The sequence below is a fragment of the Serinus canaria genome, chromosome 10 (assembly GCF_022539315.1).
Source record: "Serinus canaria isolate serCan28SL12 chromosome 10, serCan2020, whole genome shotgun sequence".
Taxonomy (NCBI): domain Eukaryota; kingdom Metazoa; phylum Chordata; class Aves; order Passeriformes; family Fringillidae; genus Serinus; species Serinus canaria.
Genome location: NC_066324.1, coordinates 492,628 through 504,888, shown reverse-complemented (window position 1 = coordinate 504,888; position 12,261 = coordinate 492,628). Strand labels below are relative to the sequence as shown.

At 44.6% G+C, this 12,261-nt stretch overlaps 1 protein-coding gene across 1 annotated transcript in view; it reads right to left on the bottom strand.

Moving 5' to 3' along the window:
• The window catches only part of MAP1A (microtubule associated protein 1A), a 32,806-nt gene extending 24,735 nt beyond the window's left edge, over positions 1-8,071 (bottom strand). Inside the window, exon 1 of the mRNA XM_018914042.3 lies at positions 7,986-8,071. The gene's annotated coding sequence lies outside the window, so the exon portion shown is untranslated. The remainder of the gene's footprint in view (positions 1-7,985) is intronic.
• Positions 8,072-12,261: the final 4,190 nt, after the last annotated feature.

The window sequence follows — 12,261 nt, the reverse complement described above, 5'->3', positions numbered from 1 at the left end:
AGAGAAGGAAGATAATTCAAACACCTTTATGAAGAAAAGCATTCTATTCCGACTGAAAGCACACCCCCACCAACTTATGCCTGTTAACAAGGGCAAATCTCCAGATACTGGCTTTGGCTTTAGCTAATATCCCAGCTGCAGACTGAGGGGAATTTGGGGTGCACGTGGTATATTGACCTCTATTGCTCATATTCCAGTTATATTGAAGCTGAGTAGAAGGTAGAGGAGCACCCTCTCTACACTATGACACCACACATCCACTAAAGTGCTTCTGTACCTGGAAAAAAGGGTGACAGGGATCCCAGCCAGCCCCAGCAGGAGCTTGGCAGTGCAGCACGGAGGGCTGAGCAGAGAAGCACACAGCATGTGCAGGAGCATCAGGGGAGCCAGAGCAGAGTTGGTGACGCATTCTGTGCTCCTCTGAGGGCTTTATCTCAAGCTTCCAACCAGAGCACCCGCACAGTTGTCTTCAGGAGGACAAACAGGACAACCAGTCACAGATACACTTCCACAAAAGACTGCCGCATTCCAACTCTCACAGTGGAAGAGCAGCTGTGAGGTGCTAACACCACAAAAGAAAACATCATCTGATTTGGGACAGAAACGGCACAAACTTCAGAGCAGCTCAGAGGCAGAGCAAAAGCCTTAAAAGCTGCAGAACTCTGCAATCAGAGAACTTAGTTTAAGAAGCTACAGAAAGGAGACAGCATCAGCAAGACAGCTTCACAAATGAAAAAAAGATTCTCAACAGGAACAGAGTGAGAAAGTGAAATTAATTGAGAACCATACCAGGATGGACAGAGAAAGGAAAAACAGCAGTAAGCCAGTAGAAAGAAGAATATCTCTGGGAGGACCAGGCAGCAGTGAAGGAGAACAAGATCTGGTTTCTAGAAACATTGCTGAATCTGTCAGGATGAAGAGGGCTGAGGAATCTGAAAGTGTTCTCAAGTTTTCTTTTATGTATAATGCTGGAGATATTTAATAACTCACCTTACCATACCGTTACTGCATGCCAGGAGAACTTTTCATGCTTTAAGGTAAGAGCAGGCTCTGTGAAATGACTGACTGCCTCCTGGGCATTTATTACAAAGGTGAACCAGCAGCAGGGCAAGAAAAGGAAATTAAATATTCCTTAATATGTGGGAGGTTGTGGGCACTTGCCACATCCCAGAAGATATTTCTGCTAACCACTTGCCTGTGCTTCCCAATTTCCCTCCTCCCTGTGATATATTCATGCCATCTAGAGCTCCTCTCCCAGGCAACCTCTATTTCTATACCATGTCAACCATAGCAACCATCTCTTTGCTCCCTAATTGCACATACTGTCTCACTCTTATGCTAAGGAGCAATCTGATAGCTCAGCCATTTTAGAACCACTACTTGAAGATGCAGGTACTCATTCTGGAAACAATTTCACATATTTTCAGAAGTTACTGCCTTGCAACTGGAAGTTATACCACCACTGAGATAATTGATAAGGTGAGCACTTCTACCTCATTTGCCAGCTGCTAGATTGGCCACAAAAAATATTCTGTTCCCTGCAGCAGTTTTGCTGACTCATGTAGGCCTTGTATCCTTCTGCTGAGGAACAGCGTGTGGCATTCACATAAATCAGGAATGAAGCCCTGCACGGAGACATGCCCTCCAGCTGTGAGGAGCTGAAGCTGTGACTTCTTAAATGTCTGCAGCTAAATCCACAAAAGAAAACCTGAACACAACTTAAGACACCCTCTTATCTGGTGTCCTCACTTCACCAACCCTTGACAGACTTATTACAGCTGATCCCTTTGGAAACCAAATTAATGTTTCCCATTCCTGTGTCAGTTGGACTTCAGCTAGGAGTTGCTGCCAGTCCCTGAAACAGAAGTTCCATAAAACCACTCCCATTGGTGGCACTGAGGCAGATACCCTGTTCCAGGTTACAGAGATGAAGACTCCTGTGAGTCATGAAGTTGGACAGCTTATTTTCTCTTAATTGTAATAAAAATATGCATGCTCTTAAAACAAGAACATAGCACAGACTGAAGAAAACTGCATGTTTCTCTTAGTTGAGAAGCATCTGGATAATGCTGACTCTGATTGACTTGGAGGCACAGCATCTCGTGATGATCTGTTCTATTTCTCTTTTTTTTTTTTCCTCAGCTGATCAATATGACAAATAAACTGTCTGAGGTAGGGAGAACTTAGTTGTATAAAAGAGGGGATGACTGCACACACAGGGAAATAACTCTGAGATTTCCTCCTGTTTGCTTATTGAGATGCCAAATTTTTGTAAGAGTCCTGCCTCTGACTTACAGCAACTGTTTGGATTCTTTAAACCTCATTCCTATCGCATACTATTAACAGTCTCATTCCAAGTAGCTTTTCTTCTCTCCCTTGCTTGTTTCAGGATGACCTGCTGAATGTCAGCCCTCATGAAGATACAGATATTAAACCAGCTGTGAACTCAGAGTGGCTGAGGTGGTTGGTGAAGCACAGGACTGCATTCCGCTAGCCCTTGAGAAAAAGCAGCTCTCCTCTGCCAACAGCTTTCTTTGCTGCATCTTGATTTTGCACTCTTGGATCTAGTTGACCCTTGAGAGATCCTCTGCGTGGTCTGTGTTCCTGGGATTTGATTTGTGGTGGAGTACAACAATAATGAATATGATACAAAAAGTTATTTCAAAGTTGAGAACTTCAAGGCCTCCTCTCCCTTCTGCCAGCAAACACAGGGCCTTGTCCATCTAGCACTGAAGGGAGAGGGCTTTGCAAGCAGGCAAGGGGGTTTCTAGCAGAGTAGTCCAGGCCACCTTCCCCCTCGTTATGTCCTCTCAGCCGCTGCCCCTCACCTGTCTGCTTGAAACGAGCTCACTTAAGTCTAATTTCATGTCAGGAGCCCCTGCTTCCCAATGCCACCCCATCCAGTCAGGTCCCTTTCAGCTTGCAGATTACACAGTGGAATCAGGAACTGAACTTACTAACCAGGGAGAACAAAAAGGACCAGGAGAGACTTCCATTACCACAAATGCTTCTCTCAGGGCCTCTCACTTGTTCAGTTCCCTCACAGCCATGCAGGCATGGAAGCCTTCCTTGCTCCCATGCCTCCCTCTTCCTTAGTAACAGTCTTTGCCTTCGAGTGTGAACCAACAGCAAGAAAGAAAAGCTGTAACAAATAAAACTTACACAAAAATCTAGTAACCAAGAACTGAGCCAAAACACATACTTATACTTATTAGCCTGCAAGCTGATTCTTCAGAAAGACACTACGTGGGTCAAAGGTGCAGAGAGCCGCCCTATCCAATGCCTTACCCTTGAGCAAAGGAGTAATTTTTGATGGAGCCCATTGACTTCTTACATGGCTTGAGTAGTGTCTGCGTTTCTGTCTAAATAGTGCAACTTAACTTACCCCCCTTAATCCAATTGTAGCAAGCTTCTCAGAACACAGATCTAGTCACCCAGAAGATAAATCACTGGCTTCTTGCCCATTTCTCTTCTAAGAACATCTGGAGTGCCTGATGACAGACTGACATTCCTCAGAAAATTTTCAACAGGGAGGTACTAATGGCCTTTTCCTTCTAGTTTTTCTCCTCAATTACTTAAAATTTTGACACTGAAGCTTAATAGAGAATGGACAGATGATATCTCAGTGAAATAAAAGGTTAGCAAAGTGCAAAAGCAATTAACTGAATTTCTCAACTTGAAAGTCAATAGAGGAAGCCAGTTATGCTGCCATGCTTTTTAAACACAGTTTGTTTGTAGCTATAGCACGTTGTGAAAAATAGCACTGAACTTTTACAGCCCCGGGGTAGGTTCTAGCACATTGCCAAAGACTTCAGTGCTTCACAAGAAGATGCATGAATGACAGTAACATGTGCAAAGAGAGACAAATGTTATTCAGTTGCTTTGTAGCTACAGAAATGTTATTCAGTAGCTATGCATTGATAACGGACATGGCATACGGGATCCTGCCCCTCTGTGATTTGCAAGTCTACTTTAGCTGGTGATTCTCTGCCTTCAACTTCTTGGAGGAAATATTCAAGCCTTTACTTTCAACAGCAAAGAAAGGGCTCATTAATATCTTTCCAAATACTGATATTGAGATAATGCTGCTTTTCAGAAAAGCAGAAGTTATTCAAATTTGTATTCCTCATTAAAAAATAAAACCAAAAAACCAAGCCAACCCAGTAATATTCTATGCATTTGAGAAATCGGTTGAGCAAGACTTCAAGGGCTGTCTCAGGAGAACTAAGAACCTGCTGGCCAAGGAGATTAGTGCTCTTGTTCATCTGGGAATAAAGCATCAGAAGGACAGAAACTTCCTGAAGAGCTGGATACATAACTAATTGTGCCATCAATACTAACTTTTGAGATCCTGGAGAGGAAGCTATGAGACGAAAAAAAACTGATCTAAAGTCACCACATGTAGAAATTTATCTCCATTTCTTTAGTGTGAAGCAAAGGTAAAAACAAGCCACAGAGCTTAGGCACAGAAAAGCATGAACTAATGAAGACTGCTTTTTGTGTCCACCCTGCTCTGTTCCACCACCATAATCCCAGCTTCCCCCACATTCCCTGCTATCCACCGCCATACTCTCAGCTCCACTTGTGAGCCAACTGTGCAAGTGGCAGCACGCTCAGAGACAGCCAGGTGCTGACAGCTGGCGTGCAGGACAAACAGATGCACACTGCTCCCAGGAAGGCACTGACTCTGATTACTTGCCTGCTCCACCAACTTTCACAAATCTGGTAGAAGCTTGTTAATTGCAATGTTCAATTGAAACATTTTCAATGCTTTAGAAGGAAAGTGTTTACTGCAAACACAGAAGGTGTATTTGTAAGAGGAATTCATACTGTGCACCCAAGCACCTCTAAGGGAATGGAGAAAAAAATAATACAAACTAAGAAGTTAGAACCAAACTAGCTCAATACTTTCTCTAATCTTTCCTGTCAACAGCTACTGTGCTGGTGCTGGAGTCCAGAAAGTTCATGGTTTTTGAGGGGGAAAGAAAAAGAAGTATTTTTCCATCTCAGTAAATTCTCCCCAGAATAAATTTTAGGCATTAATTTACACATAGCTTGCTCTCCTTCCTTCCATACACAGTTTCTGGGCTGATGGAGAGTCTTTATCAGCTGCCTTTCTTCCCCAGGTACTTTTGCCTAACTAACAGGCTGGAAGATACTCTCTATGTTTTAAACTAGCTACTACTGTTGGGTCCCTGTGTACTAACCAGACTACCTGAACTGCTCCCATAGCATCTCCTCTCAAGGTCTGGAGGCCTCTCTCTTGTGCCCACTAAGGAGCAGTGGAAAGTCTGTGATAATGCCTGTAGCAAGCACCCTGGGCTCTGCTAGAAGCAGCACCCACCAAGACCTCTGTATTCAGATGCCTATCACAAGAATACATTACTGCATCTTTATCTGCTTCTGAGTTTCTTCTTCCTTTGCAAGATGCATCCCAGAAGTTACCTAGGAAGGTCTGAGTCTGAATACATACAAAGAGCACAAGCCACATCCCACAGAAACTTATGCTGAGGAGCTACTCTTCTGTGCCTCCCCTGGTGTCCAGCCATGCCCCTTGGAGACAGATTGCATCCCTTGTTCACACACATGCACCTTCCCTGCTTTCACCAAAAAGCTGGCAATTGCTCACCACGCTCCTGTGATACACTCTACCATCCATTTACCACCACACCTGCTGAAGATGTGACTCATGTATGACAGCATGATACACAATGAGGAAGAGTGGCAAAAGGACATGACAGGAGGTAGATTGTTTTGTCAGGAAAGAAACTACTGCAAAGTTACACATCTATCTACAGAAGGGGAGTAGGGCAGAAGGTCTTACAGCCTGGCCTTGCCAGATCACATGAAAGGAAAGGAGGGGAGAAAAAAATGTGTCCCAACTCAGTAACTACTTGCTGGAGAAATTGTAAGGACAGAAACAGAGGCTGGATGCAGCCAACCAGTATGGAGCCATCAAGGAGACAGAGAGGGTACTGACCTGACACAGCAAAAGGGCCCCTACCCCATCAGAAGAAAGAGGAATCCCTGTCATTCTGGAACAGTGCCCAGCCTGCAGGGCTTTTCACAGCGGAACCAGAGCAACTTGGAATAGAAACAGCCTCGTCTCTGAGATCAGAGAATTTAAACCGGAGCTTGTTTTTTCTGCAGTCACAAGCCAGCAGGCACCAGCTGCAGAATTTGCCGCAGTGTGTGTGTGCGTGTGTCTCTGCGTGCGTGAGTGTGCAGCAGCCATGCTCCTCCCCTCCAAGCTCACTGTATGATCAATGACACAGTGATTACAGCTCCCTCCTTTTTCCCCTCCCTAATCACTGACAGTCCCAGTCTGATCACTCGCAGCCCCCTCTCTTCTATATTAAGAAAGCTTTTGTTGGTACCTCTACTGACTTCTTTTCATTGCTCCTTCCCTGATTTACAAGGTTTTCCTTCTTCTCTTTTTCCCTCTTAGCCAAAACAACAGTGTCTGACAGATATTCATGGTCACATACCAAGTCTGTGCAAAGTGCCAAACCATGCTCTTGCTCCTCTAGTTCTGAACCCTGGAGATAAAAGGCCGTATTTTGAAATACTTCAACACATTTCAGCTCTAGCTTACAGATAATTTAACACTTTTAACAAGAAGCTTGCTGGTGGCGACACTAACAAATGCCAGAGATACCCTATTAAAACAGAACCTCATGTGTCTGTGACTGCAGTGGTGTCATCATCACACAGTACCACTGGTACTGCAGGAGAACTAATGATAAAGAGACAGCTGGCCTCTTATCCCTCTGTGTTACAAGGGCAGTCCAGCAAGGTGAGGGATGACAAAGGACTACTGCTAGGAAAAAAAAACATTTTGTTATTCTCATTTCTTAAGCATGGCCCTGCTTATAGCCTACTAGGATGAAAATCAGCTCCAAGATTGGCCACATCTTCTCCCTCTGCTGCCACAGAAAAGCTTCATCACTTACATTTTAGGAGAACCTTCCCTTTTTCCTCTCCCATTCCCTGGACACATTTGGATGCTTTTTGGTTTCCTGTACTGGAAGAATGTAGTCTTGTGAAGCTTGAAGTCAGACTTCAGCGACTTCAAGACTATTCATATGTGGGTGTGCAGCACCAGAGGACAGAGAAATTGCAAAAGAAGACAGGCCTTGTATCTCTCCTCCATCAAATCAATAGCACTACAGTCCACCTTAACAACCCTCCCCCTTCCTGCCTGGCATTAGCCTCATTCCAGCATCAGCTGAACAGTGATACAGACGCTAATACTGTCTTTTACCAAGCCTTGCCCAAAGGCAGCATCTGTGAGATGCCTTGTACCACCTCATCCGTTCTCCAGCAGCACACCATCTTCAGGGTCAGAAGACTATACTGGGATAAAACATAATGCTGCAGGACTCCTTACGTTCCTGACAGGCAGAATACTTTCTCCAGATTCTTCTCTAAATCTATCTTCATACATCCTTCTCTATGTTTGAGCTAAGGACACAAGTGCAGCAAACAGCTGAGCAGCTGGGGAATTTGGGTTTTGTTCCTGTTCTCGAGCACAAACAGCTGAAAAGGGGGAAGGTTCGCAGATCATAGAAACCCCAAGCTCCATCCGCAGCCACCCTCCCCTCTTGTTACTAATTCCCCCCAACGCCCCCAAATTCCAAGGCAATAAACCCGCACCCGCTATCAGCGCTCCGAGCAGAGTGCGCTTCCTCACCTGAGACTCTGCCAGGGCTGAGCAGCCCCAGCAGCTCACCGGGACCGCGCACAGGAGCGCAGAGCCCGGACAGGTCCGCTTGCCGTCACCGATATCCCCCGTTACCTCCCCAGAAGGGCCCGTCCTCCCCGGCCGACCAACGTCTTCCAAAGCAACGAGCAGCATCCGAGCGCGAACAAAGCGCCGCCGCCTCCATCCCGCAACCTCCACGATACCGGGGCTCCTCACTCCCGACCGCCCCGGCACCTTCCGCCGCTCGCCCCAGGCCGATGGGGAAGGAAGATGCACCTACCATCCTGGCCGGGAAGCGACGCCGATCGGCTGCGCTGAGTGCGGAGGATGCGCCGGCACGGCACGGCACGGCCCGGGCTGCGGCGGGCGGCTGCCGTGTCACGGAGGCGGGGAGGCGCCGCCGCGGCCCCACCCGTGAGCAGGGCCTTTAACCCTCTGCGCGCCGCGGAGCGCCCGCAGCGCCGGCCCCGGGCGTCGCCACGCGCGGCCTTGCCGGCCCCGGTGCTCCGCGGCCGGCCCAGAGAGGCTCCGGCTCTCGATCTCCGGGCAACGGTGTGGACCGAGATCCTGTCCCGCGCTGCGAAACACCCGACAGGGGTCAAACCGCGGCCCGCGCTCTAGAATACCCGACACAGGTCAGAGCCCGGCCAACGCGGGCTCCGGTGCTGGCTGAACACTTTTCACATCACTCTTAGGCCTCACGGGCCTCTCTCTCCTCACGGGCTCCCGGAGGGCCGCTCCCCATCCCACCCTGGCGCCTTCGGTTTAAGTGTCTCAAACTGGAACCTCACGTCGAAGTGCTGCAGAGCTGCTCCTCCAGGTAAAAAGGAGCCACACGAACCAGCGCAGCTAGCCAGTCGGGGACAGATGTGCCTGACACCACACACCAGCATCTGGCTGCTCATGCACGGACACGGGCCAGCGGTGAGCTTGGGCGGCACTGGACAGACAATGAACGCAAATGAGTGAGGCAAGAATACCAGATATTCGACCTCTGGAGACCTATTTCCAGCATGTTTTCAGATAAATGTTTACATTGTTTTCTGAGAACCTTGCAATTTGTTTAATAATCAGCATCAGCTCCAAGGCACTTGCAAATAATTGTGCCTCCTTGTTTCTGCTTTGCTGGTCTCAGGCATCCCAGTCCAGCATTGGAATATACAGATTACTTCTTGGTGTGCTAGTTGGCAGTAGTGATTTTTTTGATTTTTTTTCCTCCCACAGCAAAAACCGAAACCAATCTCACTGCCCTGCTTGCCATACACATGATGCTGGCTTACTTCTAGATTCCAGAATTAATTGTGAAAGCTGGAGATGTCCTGCCAGCTACACAGCAGGTCTCCCTCAGTGATTTTAGAAGGACTGTCAGACACATGCTCAGAAATAAAAATATCACTGAATTTCAAGTTTTAAAAGTTAAAAAAACCCCAAACCAGAACATTCCTTTCTGTAGCTTTCAGATTACGTCAATCAGTGGCAAATATCTGTAAACCTGAGGAAAAATCAATGCACTGGATCAAACATCTTAGATTTCTGTATGTTTTGGACAGGTAACATTGCATCCTATTTTAAAAAGACCAAAGGGTAAAATATTCTCAAAGGACAAGCTATGAAGAAAATAGCTCCATGCTATAGGTCCCCTGTGCACTACAATGGACATTCTTTGAAACAGAGGGGGTCATTATCTATCCATTGTACTTGTCATCCCACTATAACCAGTGTAACACAAGTTGAAGAGTTTTGCACAGTCAAAATGATAAAGGAGTCAGAAGTAAAGAGCCAAGTAAACAGGTGGGGATGCAGATGACTGCAAACCAAATGTGCAGTCTTTTTTCAGTTTAAAGATGCATAAGGTGAGCAAAGGATATTACCTTAAAGGTGCTGCTATGTAGCAATGCTGAAGACAAAGCAGGAGGATGTATTTGCTATTACTGCTTCATATAAGCTAGGCTTCTTAATATTTGAGTTAACATCATCCACTTCAGTGTAAGAACTGCCCCAGGTGGGTAGCCCAGGGACAAATTCATCCCTTGGGCAGTTCTTGGGGTTATTTCTAATAAACCCTCAACAGCGAGACATGTCTGTCACTTCAGAGAGCAGTGCCAATGGTGCAGGAGAGAAGGGAGGGGATTACATAGTCTGGGTCCAGAACTGACCCACACTGGAAATTGCACTGCCATCAGATTTTTCAGAGCGCTCCAGAATGGCAGCTCCCACTGCACACCCAGGAAGGGCATATTCCCCATGGCCATTTCATACAGTGACACACAACTCTACAAGCCTTTTCCTTTTCTACACCCATTACAACAGTGATCAAATTTAGCCCCTAGCAGGATATTTGGAGCAGCATGATCTCCTTCTGCATTGATTTTTTTTTAATATTGATTTATTCTATTTCAAGCAGCAAAATTAGATTTTATTGTCTAATCAGGACATTTCCTGATATTAGTAATTGTTTCAAAATCCCTTCCTATCAACATTCATGCAAGTACAACCTAAAGCATGAACTTGCTGGATATCCTTAAGTGCATTAAAACCTTTCTAATATATAAACAGACCAATTTGTTATCTTCCATTCATGATCTTATTTTACAAAGAAACAATAATGTTTCAACAATAGGTCACGTTCTTTTCTCTTTTGCCTCAAAGTACTTCTTTATAAGTCACAAAAATTTTGCATCTTCCAGTTGCTATTGAGAATTTACATCAGAAACAGAGCTATCTCTATGAAGTAATGTCTGAAGGTAGGTGCATCTACTGTCTCTAGTTTCCCTCTCACTTTCCACTCTTAGTTACATGTTCACACCCCAGCAAACTAGAATGCATATTTTTATACTTTGCAAGTGGATGTTTACAAAGAAAAAGTAATTTACAAAGTATGGTGTTTTTCACAAAGCACAGTTCTTGGCATATGTGTACTGTTTGACCAGCAAAACACTTCCCAAAACTGAAGAGGTTCTTAAAGTAGCTGCTGCCTTTACCATGCACCTGTTATTTAAGTGGCCTAAGAAGCTTCCTGCACACATGTTCTCTGAGGCAGCCCCTCTGCCTTCATATGATCAGTAGAAGCTGCAGATAATCTCTTCTTTTTAGCTTTTAAAGAAAACAACATTTAGCAATAAGCCTAAAATAGTCATCAAAAAGCAAAAAGGAACTAGTAAGGGAAGCACTCACCTATCTTCAAGGCTCTTCCAGTTCCTAAAATAAGAGCACTGAGCTTCTACCAGGAAGACCTAGAGCTATGATCAAGGTAATTTCCATTTCTTCAGTCCTTTAGGAGATCAAGAGATTCATCTGACAGTTATAGAACCTCACAGACCAGGCACCAGTACTAAAATGAGGCTCATTGAGGTTTAATTCCAACGACCACTCAAACATGAAAGGTTAAAGACACTACTATTCTCTGATGCAAGGATAGATTTATTTTACATATTGAATTAGAAAAGAGACAGGGAGGTTTCCCTTATTTATGCTAAAAAAGCCTCAAACCACTTTTTTCCATTTTGTCAAACTGACAACTATGGTTTGAAGCAAAGATCCTGTCTTTAGGTTGCTCCCTGAAAAGGCTACAAAGCTTCCTGTGATGTTAGGTGTAGCTCCTTTCTGACTAAGATATGAAATTAAACATGGAATTAAATTTTTAAAAATGTGAACACTTATTTCATGACTACACACCCTAGCCAGTATCACATTGACAGGAATGTCCTGGATCATAAATAATAATAAGCTATAGACAGGGTTTTTCCCTAGGCCAGCATAAATATAAAAAGTCAGTTCTTGAAATGTTTTTCTGTTATTTTCAAACGCCAGGGTCATATCTCCATGTTTTTCTCCACTATGATGTTTAAAACAGCTTTATATAAATGAAGGCTGTATGTTTTTATGACAGAAAGAACAAGACAAGATGTCTTGTCTTTTTATGACAGACAAGAACTACAGGTAAAGCATAAGTCCTACAATGAGTCTAAAGGTCATGCTTCTCTGAACAAAAACTCCAAGCTGTCTACCATCTTAAGCTCAAAAACATTCTATTTTCTTAAAAACTATAAGCCAAAGGCTTTAATAAGAAAATATATTCTAATCAAGAATATAGTATCTTCTGAAAACCTTGAGACAAAGAATAACCGTAGACTGCCCAAGACATAGCCCAGATATTATTTTGAGTAAAATATTTTTATTTCCCCACACCTTTGTGTGAAATGCAGAGTTCTACTGACCTCTCCATTAGTCTGCATCCCAGCTTTCAAGCTCTCACTGCACAAGACTATCACAGCACATCCAAGAGCAGAGGCATTAAGCTCTCACCACAGCACAAAGGACCAAAAAAAATGCCAAGAAGCACAAGGATTTGTTTGCATTTGGAAGATTTCTTTGCTTAGACTATCCAGTTACTGACTTCCACATGCTATCTGCTTTCAATCAAACAAACTGATGATTTGTTCAAGTCTTTGGCAAATCACTCCCAAAATCCTCTTGGCTATATTCATTTCTGCAATTTTTACAGCAATTTTTACTCTTTTCTACAGGCTTTACTAGGATGTATTTAAAGGACACTC